This window comes from Scatophagus argus, chromosome 1 (assembly GCF_020382885.2).
Source record: "Scatophagus argus isolate fScaArg1 chromosome 1, fScaArg1.pri, whole genome shotgun sequence".
Lineage (NCBI taxonomy): Eukaryota > Metazoa > Chordata > Actinopteri > Scatophagidae > Scatophagus > Scatophagus argus.
The window spans coordinates 8430-28544 of record NC_058493.1 but is presented as its reverse complement, the minus strand read 5'-3'; the positions used below and the strand labels follow the sequence as shown (position 1 = coordinate 28544).

The window sequence follows — 20115 nt, the reverse complement described above, 5'->3', positions numbered from 1 at the left end:
ATTAAATGTCAGATCAGACAAATAACAAAAAAAGAAAAGTATCTATAAAATGTCATAGTGTTGAGTCAACTTCTAAACCAATCAGCTCTTTGATCAGGTCACAACCAAGCATTGTCACACCACGGTGAGATATTGTCTTGTTTTGGGTTTATCTATATCTATGTTCCTACCCTCACCTATGGCAATGAACCCTGGGTCATGACCGAAAGAACGAGATCTCAGATACAAGCAGCTGAAATGAGCTTTCTTCGCAGGGTGGCGGGGCGCTCCCTTAGGGATAGGGTAAGGAGCTCTGTCACCCAGGAGGAGCTCGGAGTAGAGCCGCTGCTCCTCCACATCGAAAGGAGCCAGTTGAGGTGGCTCTGGCATTTGTTTCGAATGCCCCCTGGACGCCTTCCTGGGGAGGTGTTCCAGGCATGCCCCACCGGGAGAAGGCCCCGAGAAAGACCCAGGACACGCTGGAGGGACTATGTCACTCAGCTGGCCTGGGAACGCCTTGGGGTCCACCCGGAAGAGCTGGAGGAAGTGTCTGGGGAGAGGAAAGTCTGGGTATCCCTGCTCAAGCTGCTGCCCCCGCGACCCGGTCCCGGATAAAGCGGAAGAAGATGGATGGATGGATGGGTTTATCTCTCATCATTTCCTGTTTTATTTTGAAAAGTAACTCTCCACGTTTCAAGTCCCTTGCCTTTCCTCATATGTCTTCAGTCCGATTGTCTCCCCAATTACCCGATTGTATCCACCTGTTCTCCAGTACCTCCATGTGTTCAAATAGTCTGAATGTATTACAACTTCCAAAACTACTACTTATTACTTTAGTACTCTTTACCATATTTAAATAGGCCTACACAAGTATTGGAAAATAAGTGACAGTTACAGTTACATAAATGAAGGTCATTTAGGGATTTTACTCACAGTATTGTACTTCTAACTTATAAGATAATTGTTTATTTTTTGGTGCTACTCATCCAAGGGATATTCTGTTGTTTTAACTGACTATATTTAATTGCCAAAAGTACTGATAACAGTCCTGCTGTAAATTCAGTGTCCATTTTTTGTTTTTTTTGACATTTTGGTGAGACCATTTAGAGAGGTGCTGAGTCAACTCTTATCATTGTGGAGGGTTTAGTTTGTGCTGTTAGTGAGGTGTGTTGTTCTGATTATATTCTTCAAACCATCCATTTTAAATATTAGCAGGCTAATAATCAAAACATACCTCAGTATAATGTAATCATGTTCAACACAAACTGCATCTCTGTAAAAGGTTTCAACAAAACCTGAATGTTAAAACATATATTATCCACACACAACTGACATAGCTTAATTTATGTATTTTTTGTCAACAGGTCTCTGATACAATCCTGGCTCATGTCAAAAAGAGGTTCACCTTTCTAGACCATCTTGTGAGTGCCACACTGCTACAATGAGCAGCATTGTTACACATTTACAGTCAAGGCCCTGGACACTACATTGAGGGCATATCCCATGCTCAACAAGATGAAGCTCAAGACTGAACTGTCCCTTATCTATGAGAGTCCTGAGTTCAATCGCTGCTGCGGCGCCGTGGCACTGTACCAGGTTTTCCTGGAGCAGAACCTCCAGGAGACTTTTTCTGAGATGGCTGCACTTTTAAACATTTTCAAAACCACTCCCATGACAACAGCTGAAGCTGAGAGGTGTTTCTGCACCCTTAAGAGAATCAAGACATTTCTCAGAAATACAATGGGACAAGAACGACTGAATGCACTAGCTATGCTCTCCATGGAGAGAGAGTTGGTCAGGAAAATGCCAAGCCTCAATGAGAGGGTAATTGATCACTTTGCTGCCATGAAAGCAGGCAAGCAAAGTTTCAGTACAAGTGAATGATGTCAATAACTGTAAAAAACTGATAAAACAAACAAACAAACAAAAAACATTTCTGTGTATTTATTACTGGTCACGGATGTTCCCGTATCATTTTCTATCTTTATTAATTCTCAATCAGTTTCTTAGTTCCTCTTGCAGTTTTTTTTTTTTGGTACGTGTTGTGATGCATACATGCTTTTCTTGTTTTCTTGTTCATCCATGTCACATATCTATTGGTTACTATGGTTGCACAGCTAGGTGTTGGGACCAGAACATAAAATAAATCTTATAAATGTTTAATAATCATCCAGTCTATCTAGTTTGCTACCTAATTTGCTGCTAATTTCCAAATAGAACAGGGCACCTTAGCCTTCATGGCAAAAGTTGCCCCTCCTGTGAGACTGCCAGTCATTTGTGTAAAGGGAGAAGAGCAGTGGAGAAAGGACACATCCTTGTGGAGCACCAGTGCTGGTTGTCCGTGTACCAGATTTTAAACTGTTATAATTGGCCTTTACTGTGTACACTTTAGATTTGTATTTTTCTAGTTATAATTGTATTTTCTAACTGAACTCACGTAACCTACTGTGTTTCCTTGGATGTACCCACAAGATCCTCTCTAATGTTTCTAGGTCTGTTACAGTAGATACACGCCTCAATAACAACATCCACACATTTGATATCATATTTCAGGAAGTGCAAGTGAACGGTGGTTGGTCTGTTCACCTCAGAGACAGCTGGCCAATGACCCTCGGTTGCGAGTAAGTCCAGCCTCTGTACTGGGCAGACCCAGTCCAAGAAGATAAATGTAAACTACAATCGAATATCCGGGCTCCTTCTGACTGAGATCCTGCGGGAGCTCCGTCACTCCGAGCCCAGTGCTGCCATATTTTACCTATGACCTAAATAAATTGTACTTCTGTGAATTGAAGATCTCTCTGATTTGTTCTTGGGGTTCCAATAAAAGAACCGGGCTAACAAAACAAATGTGAAGAATGCAGCACACTGTGATTGTTTCATTGATATTTGTCACTTCTTTCAGATGTAGACACTTAAGTCACCTGAACCTAGACTTTGGGATGCCAAACGCATACTCTGTGATGACATGAGCTGCGTTAAGGTTTTTATTAAAGTGAATCTATCTGATGGTTAGGTGACCATTGTCCCTGTAGGACTGCTGTTGCCTATGCTCATCTCGTTTCCAAGCAAGGTACAGTTCTTCTCGAGTCGATTCTCACAAGATGGGGACAACTGCAGTTTTTGAGCTATTCTCGACTGACTCCAAGACCCAGGTCATGAAGGGAAATGCCTGTCAGACTAAGGCAGGATTCAGACACGGAGCAGGTCAGAATAAGCGCAGACTTTATTAATGACTACCTGGACTTCCCCAGGACAGAATGAAAATAACCCAAAAGCTATAAAAAATACTCCTAAAGAGGGTCTCCTCTAATAAGAGACACTCCGCCATGAAACCTTAATTATCTCGAAGGAAATAAAAATAAAAGGCTATGAAAGTAAGTAAAGAAAAGAGCTTCTTATCTAAAGAACTAAAAATCACTCCAAAAGGAGGCAAGAACTATACTAGGAAAAATTTTATCTTTCATCCGGTCAGCAGCCTTCTTGACCCAGTCCCCCTGGCGAATCAGAACCTGCCTGGCGGCTGCCCAGATCCGCCAGCAGCGGCGTAGCAGAGCGTAGGCGGAAGGAACTGAGACCTCTGGCTCATTGTCTGGGAAGAGAGGAGGGTCGTAGCCATACACACACTTGTGTATTGTGAGCATACTCTACCCAAACCAGGTGTTTGCTCCATGTCAAGGGGTTCTGGGACACAAGGCAGCGGAGGCCAGTTTCCAGTTGCTGGTTCAGGCGCTTTGTCTGGCCATTAGCCTCCAGGTGGTAACCAGAGGTCAGGCTGGCTTTTGCTTCGGTGAGCCAGCAAAACTCCCTCCAAAAACAGGACACGAACTGGGGTCCCCGGTCTGAAACAATGTCCTGTGGAAACCCCTGGATTCTAAAAACATGGTTCATCATAACTTCAGCTGTTTCCTTAGCAGACGGTAGCTTGGGCAAAGCAATAAACCTGACCATCTTAGAGAATCTGTCCACTAGAGTGAGCACTGTGGTGTTATCCTGGGAGACCGGGAGTCCTATGAAATTTCTGCCCACGGTCTAGAAGGAATGGGCAGAGGCTGTAGCAGTCCCATGCGAGGTCCAATAGAAGTCTTGTTGCGGGCACAGACCGAGCAAGCTCCAACGTACTCCCGGACCTCTGCCACCATGGACGGCCACCAGAACCTCTGGGAGATGACGAACATCGTCCATCGAACTCCCAGGTGGCAGGAGAGCAGAGAAGTGTGAGCCCAATGAATCACCCGAGCTCGTAATTCAGCTGGGACAAACAGCTTATTCTCAGGGCAACCACTAGGTGATGGAGCTACACCGTTGGCCTGCTCTACCTCCTTTTCTATCTGCCAAGTGACTGATCCAACCACACAGGGCCGTGGAAGGATGGAGTCTGGTAACAGCCTTGGCAACAGGTTCGGGGTCGTATAGCTGGGACAAGGCGTCAGGCTTGATGTTCCGGGACCCACTCAGCTCTCAAGCCTTTTCGCAATCTCCGGAGACGGGATCGAAGATCCTTAGTAGGGCATCCTGGAAGTCAGAGAGAGAGCTGCAGAGAGCTGAATCCCGCGCCCACTCTGCCGTGGCCCAGGCCCTTGCACGCCCCGACAAGTGGGAGATCATGAACGCGATCTTAGACCTGTCTGTGGGAAAAGCATGTGGAGAATGTTCATAGTCAATAGAACAGTCAGTTATGAATGGCTTACATTTCTTTGCCTCTCCTGAGTATCGCTAGCAAGCCAGTCTTGCTCCAGTTTCCACTGCAGGAGCAGTCGGAGCTAGAGAGGGGTCTTCGGGATGAACAGAAGCTTGGGGGGCAGCCGAAGGCTTAGCCAATTGATTGAGGAGATCTTGCACTCGGCTGGAGAGGATACTGATGTGTGAGGCCATGGCTGTCTGAAATTCCTCTTGGCGGTTTAAGCGAGCATCCTGTTCCCACAGAGCAGCTGCCATCTGCGGCATCTCTGAGTGGTTCTGTGGTGGCTCTGCTGAGTCCATACTGGCCAGTGTGTACTGTCAGATTTGGGCTCAGGCAGGACTCAGACGCAGAGATGATGGTGAATTCTGCTGACTTTATTCAACAATCACAGCCTAGAGATACCTCATACAGAGTGACAAAACAAATTTTTTTGTTTTTACCTAGGCTCGTCTTTAAAAAACGAAGGAGCATGGCTATGAAAGCTATAACTCTCCGAGACAGAGAAAACAAAAGAGCTATGAAAGAATACCCAAGGAGTTTACTAAACTAACTACAACTAAGAATCACTCCAACAGGAGGAGGAAAAACAAAGGAAGGAATATTCAACAAGGAACAAAAAATCACTCTGAATACAGAGGAGAAAACCAACTACTTAATAAATCTAAAAGAGAACTAAAAATCACTGCTACGGAGGAAGAAGAAAACAAAAGAACAAAATCCTAATGCTATACAAAGGTAAATCCTGAACTATGAAACTTACAACGCAAAGTCACTCTAGAGCAGAGGCAGAAGAAAAGTCGGTAGCACAAGACACAAAATCGAGGCTATGGCTGTGGTAAATAAGGCTGGAGTGAATGCTCTCGGGCAAAACACACTGGCACAAGACAAGGGAAATGCAGACTATTTGAACGCATGAGGGTAACGGGAAACAGGTGGACACAATCAGGTAATCTGGAAGACATTCAGACTGTAGACACATGAGGAAGGGCAAGTGACCTGAAACGAGAGGAGAGTTACTTTTCAAAATAAAACGGGAAGTGACAAGACATAAACCTAAAACAAGACAATACCTCACCGCGGTGTGACAATAGCTGCAGGAAAAACTTCCTTCAGCTATCAGAAAGCCTGATGCCTCTCTCGCTGTGGTGCTATCAAAACAGCTGGCCGATCCTGTTCACCTTATACATACCTTATAGGAAATATTATTCAGAAACATGGCATAAACTTTCATTGTTATGCTGATGACACTCAGCTGTACTTATCCTTAAAGCCTGAAGAAACAGAGCCATTAGCCAGACTCCAGGCATGTCTTAAGGACATAAAGGACTGGATGACCTCCAATTTTTTATTATTAAACTCAGACAAAACTGAGGTCATTGTTTTTGGCCCCAAACATCTAAGAACTAGAAAAATAGCTGATAATATTCTCTCTCTGGACAGCATTACTTTGGCCTCCAGTACAACTGCGAGGAACCTTGGCGTTACCTTCGATCAGGACATGTCATTTACCCATCACATTAAACAGATCTCTAAGACCACCTTCTTTCACCTCCATAATATTACTAAGATTAGAAGCGTCCTCTCTCAGAGTGATGCTGAACAACTTGTTACTTCTAGGCTGGACTACTGCAACTCATTATTACCAGGATGTCCAAATTACTCTATTAATAGCTTGCAGCCGATACAGAATGCAGCAGCTAGAGTTTTGACAGGAATCTGTCAAGATTTGAGCATCGTGGCTGACTGACGCAGAAAAGGCTGAACCCCGATGCAGAGTCAAAAAGGGCAGGCAGACGAGGCAGCGGTCCAAGCAATAGTCTTTATAGATTGGTCTTTTGTTGAACTCACGTTCAGATTTGTCTTTCTTTGTGTATTGCGCTGTAGGGTGCCGCAGCCAGTGTGTCTGGTTTTGCTGCGGGCGGTTTGGTGGTGGGGCTCTTCACCTGCGCTCCACACCCCCATATTAGGGAACGGATTGGTAAGGCAACGGTAATTTGTGCACACTCTTCACTTTTTGTTTTTCTCCCTTTATGGTTAATTTGCTGTGTGAGTGTGTGTAGGTGTGTAGGGTATGGTGTGCTGGTGTGGTGCCCCACCCCATGTGAAATATTCCTGCTGCAGCCTCTGGCCCCTGCTGCCAATCCTTCAGCATTCTTTTGGTTTGTTTTTGTATGTATATATATATATATATATATATATATATTAAATGTCATTTTACAGTAAAGTTCAAATTTTTTTTAGATTTGTTGATTAATAAAATTGTAAATCTTGGGAGGAAAATCCTTGTCTCGTGACCCTCACTGTATCAGGAGAACCTGAATGTATTCTTTGATGTGAGCTGATTGGGCTGAGGTCAGTGTAATATCTGGGCCCAGCCGCCACTCCCGGTCACAATTGTAATATATGATGTTTATTGCATGTATGTTTCTTTCTCTCTCTCTCTCTCTTTCATCCTCTCTGTCCTGTCTACCTCTTCTTCCCCCCTTCACCCAGCCGACTATCAGCAGGATAGTTCTCCTTTGCGAGCCGGGTGCTGTTCAAGGTTTCTTCCTGTTTAAAAGGAGTTTTTCCTTGCCACTGTCTGCCTGCTTGGCGGTTCAGGCTCTGGGTCTCTGTAAAGCATCTAGAGACAATTTTGATTGTATACGGTGCTATATATTTTACAGTCTATTTTACAGTCACTCCAGAATGCTGAGATTCCATGACTGCGAGATGAGGCCCATGTGATGTGCGACCAACAAACTGGCAGTCGTGAGACAGGTCTCGGACGCCTGAGCGGAACAGCTGCCCTACCTCTATAACCTGGGCCGTGAGGTGATGGTGGACACCAAATCCAGCTACACTTGGAAGAGGCAAGTATACACCACCAAGACGAGCGGCGGCACAGGAGGAGAAGGGTCGCAGAAGAACCAGGGGATGCGCATGGTGCTCGACCTGACAGAGGGGCTGAAGGGCACACAAGGTGACGTGCAACAATTTCTTCATGTTCTATAAGCTTGTGCTGTGACTCCTCCGCAGGGGCATCACCTTGGTCGGCACAATGTGAAAGAACAAGCCCGAGCTCCCGCCTGAGCTGCTTGCAAGCAAGGGGAGAGAGGTGCACTCATCGATGCTCACCTTTCAATTCAGTTTATTTATATAGCGCCAATTCACAACAAAAGATATCTCATGACACTTTCCAATTTGAGCAGGTCTAGACCAAACTCTTTAATTAAATTGTAAATAGAGAGAGCCCAACATTCCCCCTTGAGCAAGCACTTGGCGACAGTGGCGAGGAAAAACTGCCTCTTAGAAGGCAGAAACCTCGGAGCAGACCCCGGCTCAAGATGGGCGGCCATCTGCCTTGACCGGTTGGGGTGAGAGAGAGGGAGAGAAAGAGCGAGAGAGAGAGAGAGAGAGAGAGAGAGGCAGAGGGGGTGGGGTGTGAGAGAAGGAGCACACAAGCAGAGATGCATAGCAGCAGTAATAATACCAGAAGTATCGGAAATGTAGATAATGATAATGACAATGAAGTATACAGAAGGTATTATGGTGATTTTGATAACAGTAGTAGTAACAATAATGGTAGTAGCTGTACTGAGTCGTAACAGATTTAAATCAGATTATGACTAAACAGTAGTAATTGCAGTAGGTTTTGAGCAGGACGACAGCAGGACCGCAGCAGGAGGTCCAGTCATGATCGATAGGAATCTGCGGGACAAGAAAGCACAGGGACTCCAGGGAAGAAGTTGTGTTAGTAATATGCATTAATGGGACATGAATGTGTGCAGAAGGAGAGGGAGAGGAAGAAAGAGCTCAGTGCGTCATGGGAGGACCCCCGGTAGTCTAAGCCTATAGCAGCATAACTAGGGGCCGGCCTAGGCCAGCCCTAACTATAAGCTTTATCAAAGAGGAAAGTTTTTAGTCTACTTTTAAATATAGAGAGGGTGTCCGCCTCCCGGACCGAAACCGGAAGATGGTTCCATAGTAGAGGAGCTTGATAACTAAAGGCTCTGGTTCCCAATCTACTTTTGAGGACTCTAGGAACCACAAGTAGCCCTGCATTTTGGGAACGCAAAGTTCAGGTGGGATAATAGGGTACTATTAACTCTTTAAGATAGGATGGTGCCTGACCGTTCAGGGCTTCATATGTGAGGAGGAGAATTTTAAAATCTATCCTGAATTTTACAGGTAGCCAATGTAGAGAAGCCAGAACAGGAGAAATATGATCTCTCATGCTGGTTCTTGTCAGTAGTCATGCTGCAGCATTCTGGATTAGCTGGAGAGTCTTTATAGATTTATTGGGGCAACCTGATAGAAGGGAGTTACAGTAATCCAGTCTAGAGATAATGAATGCATGGACTAATTTTTCTGCATCTTTCTGACTCAGGATGTGCCTAATCTTTGCGATATTGCGGAGGTGAAAGAATGCAGTCTTTGAAATATTCGCTATGTGTGAGTTAAAGGACATGTCCTGGTCAAAGATAACTCCTAAATTTCTTACAGTGGAGCTTGAAGCCACGGCTAAGCCATCTGGCAATGCAATATCACTGCATAATTTGTTTCTAAGGTGTTTGGGGCCCAGAACAATAACTTTAGTTTTGTCTGAATTTAAAAGTAGGAAATTGCAGGTCATCCAGGTTTTTATGTCTTTAAGACATGTCTGAAGCTTGACTAGCTGATTTGTTTCATCTGGTTTCATTGATAAGTACAATTGTGTATGACACACGCATAACAATGAAAATGTATGGAGTGTTTTCTAATAATATCACCACTGGGGAGCATATACAGGCTGAATAATATTGGCCCAAGACAGAACCTTGGGGAACTCCATGACTAACTTTTGTGAGTGTGGACGATGTATCATTAACATGAACAAATTGAAATCGATCTGATAAATAAGACTGAAACCACTCTGAAATTTTAAACACCCCCTGGAGATATGAACGAGCACGGAGGAATGACCTTACCTGGATGCCTGTGCCGGTGTACTATAAAACCAGATCCTGGTAAAAAATAAAAACCTATATCCCTCTACCCTCTAACACCGCCTGTCTGTACCATTCCCTTTGTACCCCTTTTGGCCCTGGGTGGACACCTGTGTGTTTGATCTACGTGTCCTTACATTTATCTAGAACCTCGCATGGGTGCTGTTCACGCGCCCACTGTAATTTTGGAACCATTGCAGCGTTGGGCAATGGATACTTCTCTCTCATTGCTTTGCCTATGTCAGTGCTCACCCTAGTGAATGGTGTGTTATCAGTAGAGCGTCTCGTATTAGCCTCCTCCTAAATCTCCCTCAGGTCTGCTCCCGTCATGCATCCAGCTGCCACCGCTCTAAAGTCTCCAAGCGCCAGAGTCTGTCTTGCAGTGAGACTATCTAGTTTGTTTAGCCACAATCCTCCGCCTTCTGCCACTGGGGACATTTTATCAACTATTGCTTGCACATCACCTAGTCCAAATGATTTGTATTTGACTCCCTAGCTGGTGGCGATTAAAAGGAAAATGTTCGCAGTTGAGTGTGTGTGTTATCTCAAGGTCATAGGGTGTTTATGCTGCTCATGGGGCGCTTCATCCTCGCCTGGAAGGAGTGTGTGTACAGTGTGTACTATTGTATCGATGGCCTTGTCTTGGCAGTGCGCGATATTCTGACACTTCTGATTCATTTTGTCTGTTCTAATGACTGTGTTGAGAATGAGGCTTTATCTAACACTCATTTGGCTGCAGAGGCGGTGGGTGTTGTGTATGATATACTTACGAAAAGTTGTCCTTTCTCTATTTTCACTGTTGGGTATGTGGCAGGATGCAATCAGTGGTCCGACCAGTTTCAGCTGGGTTGGGAGTTTGGCCAATCATTGTGGGAGGAGACTGCTTAAAAGCGAATAGAGAGCACCTGTCTTCCTTTTTTTTGGCTTGTCAGAGGCTGGGTCGTAGCACTTCCTGGCATTCCCCCAGTTCTGTCCTGGCGTGGTGGTAGAGGCCATTGGGGGTGCGCTATGCTCCACTGATTGCTCGCTGCGGGTTGTTTCTGTGCGGTGTCTATTCCTCTCCTCCAAGCTGTGTCGTCCAGGACTGCCTGATTGGGGGAAGTATAACCCAGCTGCTGCGCCGTGTCGGCCGATCAGCGAAGGAAACCACTGCTGCTTTGCCGGGGATTGTTGGCTGCAACCGCGGCTAACAGCTTTGCCTCATACTGGAGATCATTGGCTGTAACAGCGACTAACTGCTCTGCCCCATACCGGAGATTGTCGTTGGTGACAGAGATTGCCCGCTTCCACTTTACGCTGGATACGGCGTGCAGTCAGAGGGATTAACTGCTTGTCTGGCCTTGGGCTCGATTGCTTCGCCCCGGGCGTGCGCCGTCCCACTGCAGCCGGCTTGGCCTCTGGCTGGCCGTTCGGCCGGTTGGAGCTTCTCCCTGCGGTGTAGCCGATATACATCCATATGTATATGTTTGCATGCACTACTGTGTGCGCGTGTGTGTATGGCGAAGAGTGAGTAGCGGGAGATTATTCTGGTGTGTGTGTATGTGTCTATAGTTTTGTTTTTTCCTTTTCGTTTGTTTTGTTTTCTTGGTTAGTGGTTGCTTGTTTTCCTTTTTATAACCTGTTGATTTTTGTGGTTTCCCCCATTCAGGTGCTGAACCTACGGTGGTGGATGGTCCTGGTGGCGGTGTCCCTTTTTTGTGTTGTTTGCACGCCGGGTGGATTTTGTTGTCCCAGTTTTGGTTTGCTTCACGTGTGGTGTTCCAGGGGTTCTCTTTTTTTTATTATTGTCTGGATCAAGCCCAGGAGGTTCAGCCCTGATTGGTTTTCTGTATTATTTGAGCGACAGGTTTGTGTTTTTTTTGGATTCATGTATTTTCAGTGTTTGGTTTCTTCTTTTCTTTTATTGTAAATAAAAGGATTATTTTTATTGAAATACGGTCTCTGCCTCAGCTGTGGACGAACCTGAATATTACCGATCCTTGGGGAGTTAGTCCCCCGGAAAGAATTCCCTGGGTGAAACTCCCAGGGTGGCGTTGTCTGGCAACTGGTGTTGATTTCCATAGCCCCTTTTCTCTAGCACGCGGAGGTCTCGCCCTCGCGCCGCCACAGGTGCCTTCCCTGAGGAGACTCACATGATGCAGTGGAGGAGCGTAAGGTGGGGGTCGGACTGGTGTGTTGGCCTCCTTCTTCTCGCTTTTCTGCTCTTCTTTCTTCTCTTTGTGTAGATGATCGGCACCCTGCCACCAGACCGCCAACTCGGACCATTCTCTCCTCTCCTCCTCATATGCTTTCCCTTCCTTCCTCCATTTTCCTTTCTTTAATCAACTTTCTGCTACTTTCTGCCTCCTGGCCCCTACTTTCTTAGCCTTGTACTCCATTACCTGGCCCCATAACGTTTTTCCCAAGGACACTGTGTCCTTTAACTCTTTCCCTGTCTCCTTTCTCCATCCTTCTATCTTCTTTTTTACTCCCTCCATTTTCCTACGCTTTTCTTTCTCTTCAGTCACCCCTGTCCCTGCCAGTATAATATCGCTGACAGAGGTTTCCTCTGATCCTCAGGTCCCCGACCTCCATCATCTAGCTCCTTATTAAGCTCACCCTCCATCCTTAAAAATTATTATACCAATCTATTTATTAATTAATGAATTAATTAATTAACTAATGAACTAATAATTAATTAAAATCTAAATTCAGCAGTCAGCCGGTGTGTATGGGATTCACCCAAGCCTACAAGTCTACAGTGAGCAGAGCAAAACAGCCAGTCAGTTTGTAGAGTGCAGAGTTCACCCGAGCAACTGACCCTTGTGACGAAAACCGGTCACTTCCGTTGGCACCGTGAGGTTTCCGCGCCTCAGCCAGCTTTTGTTGACACCGTGAGGTTTCCACCGTCTGTTTTGAACAGTTTTGTCACGACACTGTTGTAATGCTCTGCACCGAAGACACCACTGAATTTTATTATTTATTTATTTTATCCCCAATTACCCAGACATGTCACACATACACACAATATCACATTTATTTAATACTCACTAACTCTGGAACTCTTTATCCTTTCAGCATTTAAGGAGATGCCGCTCCTAGGGACTCTAACCCAGTATTTTGCACACTCTTTGCTTTTTGCACTCCTCTTCTGTCCTTGTGAGCTGCCACAACAAGTGGATTTCCCCACTGCGGGATCAATAAAGTTCATCTTATCTTATCTTATTTGAAGAGACACCGCTCTTCAGGACTCTGACTCAGAATTTGGGGGTCCTCACCTCCCCGGGACTCCTCCTTGGCTCGTCAGAGGACGGTGGGGTCTGCCACGACAAAGGACAAGATCTACAATTGATCTTTTTACCTCTTTTTTCCTTTTTCTGTTCCAGTTCCTTACTTTGTTTTTCATTTATTCACACTTTATTCTTTTTAGCCCCTGAATATTCAACAGACTCTTAATTTGGAAACTTCACACTTGCAGACACAGAATGCCTTCTTATTTAAGAGTATTCAATATGCACAATTCGTTACAACAGGTTTCTGCTTTACCTTTGTTTTAGGTCGACCAGAGCGCTGTGTCCTCAGTGTGTAGTTTGGTTTTAGGTCCGATCAAAAAACTCCTCACATCCCGGACGAGCCCCCAAAACTGTTGAAGCACACTTGCTTCCCCGAGTAGGTTGATGTGAGAGAGTTGAAACAGAGTCGTTGAATAGCCTTAAAACAGAGTTATTTATTTAGAAACAAAGATCTTTGGAGATCCCACCACAGAGTACAAGTCTGTTTCAGCCAAACACCAAGTGGGATCTAAAGCACTCAAGGAAGTACATCATTATATATACTTTAAGATAACACCGGTTGCTAGTCTCAGCACCTTTCCACTCAAGCCAGAGGGGAGGGGTGGTGTATCAGTGTCTTTGCATGTGGTGTCCTTCTCCTACTATGCATGATGCCTCTATCTCCCTCAGAGTGTGCAGTACGGAGACAAACAACCAGTTCTACATGATTATAACATTATGAATTATACCAAAGCATATAACAGATTAAGGCACAGTAAATATTTATTAATCCACAACTGTTTGGATGTCCGCACTACAGTTTTACAGTTTTTCAGCCTCTGCCTGTAGGTGGGTGAACCATGGTGTGGTCCGAGTGGCCCAGTGCAGCCAGAGAGACAGCATGATAGGTGTTGTGGATTGTTGTGTAGTAGTGATCCAGCGTGTTTACCTCCCTGGTTGGACACTTAATAAACTGTCTGTACTTTAGGAGATCGTGGCTGAGATTTCCTTTGTTAAGGACAATAACTAGGGAGGACAATAACAAGGGAGTCACTCCACATTTAATATCTGGTACGTTGGTCTGCGGCGGAATGTAAACACCAACCCGAATAAATGAAGCGAACTCACAGACAGAGCAGAAGAGCACTATACTATACTATAAGAGTACTATAAAGTCAATAATATAAATTTCCAGGTCCGGGGAGCAGTGCTGCAGAATCACTGTCACATCTCTACACCAGCCACAGTTTACATAAAAACAGATTCCTCCACCTTTACTCTTGCTGGAGAGTTCTGTGTCGCGGTCCACTCTGTAGAGGTGGAACCCAGCCAGCTCCATTGCAGGGTCGGGTGTCAATATACACAGCCACGTCTCCGTGAAGCACAAGATTGAGGAAGAGGAAACATCTCTGTTCTTCTGCACCAGTAGCTGAAGTTCATCTATTTTGTTGGGCAGTGGGCGCAGGTTGGAGAGGAATATGCCGGGGAGCGGTGGAGCCGTATGAGCGCACCGGCCTGTTGACCTCGCTTCTGAAGCCTCACTGCCTTAGTGGTGATCAAGGCACTTTTGATTAAAACGTCAAAATAGCCACTGATGTGCCGAGAAACTCAGGAAATAAATCCGGTGGAGTTGGGGTCGTTGCACGGATGATTCTCTCCACTTGCAGCTGCAGTCTGCTTCCTTGACCCAACTGTGGCTGGCAGTGTAAACAGTTAGAAGAGCGATATTGTCAGAAGCAAACTTTCAAGTGTGTGAACAAGCATCATGCGCTATAAATTGTAAAGAAAAATTTCAATACCAGGGTACTTCATTGATTGCAGATCTCAGTTGAAGGTAACAGAAAATAGGCATCTTTCATGTCCTGGAATGCTAATCTGAATCCCTGTATGACAGGTTGTCTGTTTCCTCTTGTTTTTCTCAAGTGAAAGTGGAGGTTTCATGTGCCTTCTTTGGTGTTGTGGCTGTATAATTTGTTATTGTGTATCTTTCTTGCAGCATCGAACACCTCACCCATAGAGTAACCGTCAGTAGAACCTGGCAGCCTCCTTGGCATCATTAGAAAGTGACATATTTTGTCATTGGAGGGAACTCACTCCAACGAAATTCGTGCTCTGCATTTAACCCACCCAAGTGATGTGCATACACAACAAACCCTGGGCAGTGGGCGACTGCATGCAGCGCCCGGGGAGCAGTGGGGGTTAGGTATCTTGCTCAAGGGTTCCTCAGCCATGGACACCGGTACGGGGAATCGAACCAGCGACCCACCGGTTACGGGTCCACGACTTTTTTTTTTACCAGCAAAGGTCCCCCCTTCTTTTTTCATGCCATCCCACGATGTGGGAAAAACTGGTGAGATGGTAAGCTAAGTTAACGCTGGAGGAGCTATACTGCCTGAATAGCAGCCAAATGGACGCTTACCTGTCCATGCAGCTGTCCATGGTCCCTGTGTGCCTGAAGTCTTCCATCATCGTGCCTGTGCCCAAAAAAGCAACCACCTGTCACCTGTCTCAATGACTACCGACCTGTTGCTCGGACCCCGGTTATCATGAAGCGCTTCGAGAGGATCCTTCTAAGATACATCAAGGGCGCCATCCCCGCTGGCCTGGACAGCCTGCAGTTTGCCTACAGGGAGAACCGTTCTATGGAGGATGCTGTCTCGTTAGCACTTCACACGGCCCTAACTCACCTGCAGCGTCCTAACACCTATGTCAGGATGCTATATGTGGACTTCAGCTCAACCTTCAACACTGTTCCCCCGGATATGCTGGCCCTGAAGCTAAACTTCGCTCTGCTCCTGGATCAGGGATTTCCTCACCAACAGGCCCCAGGTGGTGGCCTTCTCAGCTGCCCGCAAACTTTTACAGGGCCACAATTGAAAGCATCCTGTGTCTCAGTGTGACTGTGTGGAATGGCAGATGCACAGCACAGGACAGGAAGGACTTAGTTCGGGTGGTGAGGACAGCACAGCAGTGTCTCTGTGTGTGTATGTCTCTGTGTGAGTGTGTGTCTTTGTGTGTGCGTGTGTGTGTGTCTGTGTGCATCTGTGTGTGTGTCTGTGTCTGTGTGCGTCTCTGTGTGTGTCTGTGTGTGTGTATGAGAGTGTGTGTCTGTGTGCGTCTGTGTGTGTGTGTGTGAGTATATGTCTCTGTGTGAGTGTGCGTCTCTGTGTGTGTGTGTGGGCTGCTGTCTACCAGATCTGGACTCAGTTTACGCTGCCCGAGTCCAGAAAAAGGCCAGACGCATAGCCACAGATTCTACCCACCCGGGCAACAAACTGTTTGTACTACCACTTCCATCAGGAAAGCGGTACAGGAACATTAAAACAAGCACAAACAGACTCAGGGACAGCTTCTTCCCCAGAGCTGTAAAAGCAATAGCCCCTCTGCAGTGAAACACTCCCATCCCATCCCCATACAGGAACTTCACACATGCACCCTCCCCCCTCTAGCCACATACACACACCTTCACCAGGAGGTATAATCTGTAATCTCTGGTCATGTTATTTCACATTTCATTTAATGCATCTCCCTAGTGGTGTCTCTTGGTAGTTCACACTGAAGAGACAAAGCTCTGCTGGCTAACATTACTGATGTACACATATTGCGATTCATCTCCTTCTTACTAATTATTTGTCTTAACTGCTCCTTAAAATTCACCATTGGCATGCACAGTAAAGTGCATTGCTACAGGAAATGACAAAAACGGCTGATTCTGTTGACCATAATTCCAAAATGCCACATTAATGTGAGTTGGTTAGTCAAATGAGTAACCTGTAATCTAGACCAAATTTACATAGCCCTCTTGTTGGACGAAGCTGAGTAGTTTGTGTATCTGTTGGCTGTCGGATGCCTGTCTAAACTGCTTTAGCACTATTTCCAGTTTTTAACCAGCTTTTAGATAAACCTTCCAAATCTTGTCATATACATATGCAGACAACCTGAGATGTAACCCAAAATGAGATTTTTAAGTACAGACTGTTTAAACTTTCATGAAGACAGATCTTCTCCCGCTCTTTATTTCTCTCTATTTATTTTACTCCTCATTGCGACTTCATATTACAGTTCCCCCAAGTATGGCAGTCAGCACTAGATGGCAGTGTCACACCCCCAGACCTCAATATACTCAGAAAATGAGAAAAGTCTTTGTTTATGAGGAGTGGGTGGAGAGATAAAAGCAGAAAAGCAGAGAAACTTAACAAACCACATCTTATAGGGTCTTCCTTCACAGCAGCAAAAAAACAGCCCATACGTTTAGTTATAACATTGTCATCAGCATCTTGACTATGAATGTCTATACACACACACTCATGCATAAACACACACATATAAAATAACACACTACACATCAGAGTTCCCTGTTGTTTTCCTTGATTCACCAACAAGTTTTCTTCTGCATGATGTGTGATAATCTTGTGTTTAATTGGCACACTTGGCTTTAAGTGCGTTGCGAATTTCCACTGGGTGGCAGAGTGAATGTCTGCCAACATAGCCCCCTGTTTCAACAACAGAAATACACTTCATTTGAAGCTTACTCGCTGAAAACACGTTTTAGTGAGTACTTCTAGTGGGATCAGCAGGACATTGAGAGAAACAGAGGTCAATTTCACATTTGAAAATTTGTATGCCAAAATCTTGATTGTGCAGAAAGCTGTGAGGAAACTGCACTCAAGATGCTGAAACTCAAGATGTTAACTCACTGAAAAAAGAACATAAAGTATTTGGTCTGTGATCAGCTGGAAATTGTGAGAAACAGAGGTGAAACAATGTCTGTCTTTTTCAGACACATTTAACTAATTCTAAGCCAAACACTTGATTTTGCACAGTTACTCAAAATGGTGAAACTCACGTTTCCTCACCGAAAACAGGCTTTAAAGTTCTTCTTAAGAGTTCAGCTGGAAATTGAGAGAAACACAGGTCAAACCCTGTTTTCTGTCTAATTCAGTCACTTTTGACTACATCTTAGCTAAAAATTTGTACACACTTCTGTGAGATAACAGTACTCAAAATGGTGAAGCTCATGTTAACTCACTGAAAACAGTGTTCAAACACTTGATTTGTATCTAATTCAGTCATATTTTACTAAAATTACACGAAAAACTCAACTGTTTACAGCACTGTGAGAGAAGTGTACTCAAAATGGTGAAAATCAGTCATGTTTGACTATTTGAATGCTAAAACCTTGACTGAGCACAATTCTGTGAAGAAACTGTACTTAACATGCTAAGACCCAAGATTCCTCACTGAAAACATGTTTTAGTGACTACTTCTTGTAAGATCAGTGGGCGCTTGAGAGAAACAGAGCTCTGTTTTAAGTCTAATTCACTCACATTTGACGAATACTGAGCCAAAACTTTGATTATGCAACGTTTTGTGAGACAATTGCACTTAAAATGGTGACCCTCTTGTTTCCTCACTGAAAATTGCCTTTAAAGTGCTTCTTGTGAGATTGGCTGGAATTTACTAGAAACAGAGGTCAAACCATGTTTTCATCTAATTCAGTCACATTTGACTACATGTAAGCCAAACACTTGCTTGTGCAGAAATCTGTGAGGAAACTGCACTCAAAATGCTGAATCAGAATCAGAATCAGAATGCCTTTATTGTCATTATATACCTGGGTATACAACAAAAATATCAAAATAGATCACAGAGTGCAGGTTTACTTGCAGTTCCCAGAATTCATAAAAGTAGAATGGGAGGACGAGCCTTTAGCTATCAGGCACCCCTGCTGTGGAACCAGTTGCCAATCTGGGTTCGACAGGCAAACACCACCTCCAATTTTAAGATTAAACTTAAAACCTTTCTGTTTAGTAAAGCATATAGTTAGCCCCAAATAAAGTGTGTAGGGCTGGCAGGCATAGTTACACTCACCTCTTGATATATAGCCACAGGTAGAATAGGTCTGACTGTTAATCTTTAAATCTCTATCATGGCTACGCTGCTATAGGCCTATGCTGCCGGGGGACACAAACACGATCAACCAAGCTGTTCCCCCTCCTCCTTTTCCTCTTCTATCCTCTCCCCTTGTCAGATTAACATACAATTCATTATTTTATGTCACTAACTGTGTGTCCAGTTCTCCTCATAGTTTTGTGTCTCTCCCTTCCTTTCTCTCTCTCTCTCTATATATATATCTTTCTGCAGGTATCTCTCCATCCAGATCTTCATGTTGAACTGTATGGCATGCAGGTATCTCTCCATCCAGATCTTCATGTTGAACTCTATGACCAACCCAATGTCTACATCACGGCCTAACAAAATGAATTCATTACAGTAAGTTGACTCAAGAATATTTTACACAACCTAAGATCTTAGCGTTGTCATGTCACAGCACATGCTGTCATGTGCCATGGTAAAGAAAATTTTAAAAAATATCCCCACATGGTTGACAAAAACAGAAGTATGTTGTTCAGTAAGGACGTTCATTCTGGACCTTGAAAACACTTTGCATAATATAACAGATTTAAAGGTACAATTACTACATTTTTGGAGCTTTCAGCTGCATCTCATATCTGTAACAGGAAATGGAATAAGATTAAATAATCAAACAACCTAATATCTGTATCTGTGCATATATATGCACAACATATATATATAAATAGAAATATATATATTTCTTTCTGTGTGGAGCGTGCATGCATTTGTTTTTCTTGTTTGATGAATTGAATTTGAGCACTTAGTTTCATTATTGTGTGGCACTTTATTTTAAGCACTTACTTTTAGCATTACTTTATTTTATTATAAGTGTGCATATTTATCTTAAACTTGTTACTGTTTTTTACTTGGGGAGGTGGGACCCCTTTACTTAAGTTACAACAAATTATTTATTTATTTACTTATTTATTCACTTATTAACTGCACATATTTTAATCTACAGTCTGTATTTCACAAAGTACACAGCATGAGATGGTTTTATCAACTCCAGCCACAGTGACTGGATGAGAGACCCGGGGAGATCGGAGCATATTGTTAATAGCAGGATACCTGCGACCTTACCTGTTCAGTGGCCCAATAGCAACACATCTTATACGGGTTTTATCTTACTTTGTAAGGTTAAGGGGGAACTAAAGTCAATCCAAATAATTATATTATTTTTATTTTAATAACGATCATGGTCCCAGCAGCTCTGAGAGCCCATACCCCTCAGAGCACCCCTCATTTGCGGGGTGCTGTGTTCACACGCAAACTTCCCCAAAGTCTTGAATGAGCACAGTATTGTGCAATCTCACTGAAAACA

At 44.3% G+C, this 20115-nt stretch overlaps 1 long non-coding RNA gene across 1 annotated transcript; it reads left to right on the top strand.

Moving 5' to 3' along the window:
* Window positions 1-597: 597 nt before the first annotated feature.
* LOC124070622 lies at window positions 598-2761 on the top strand. The gene is made up of 2 exons (XR_006845246.1): window positions 598-657; window positions 1344-2761. It is a non-coding gene; the product is annotated as an uncharacterized LOC124070622 (long non-coding RNA).
* The last annotated feature ends 17354 nt before the right edge of the window (window positions 2762-20115 follow it).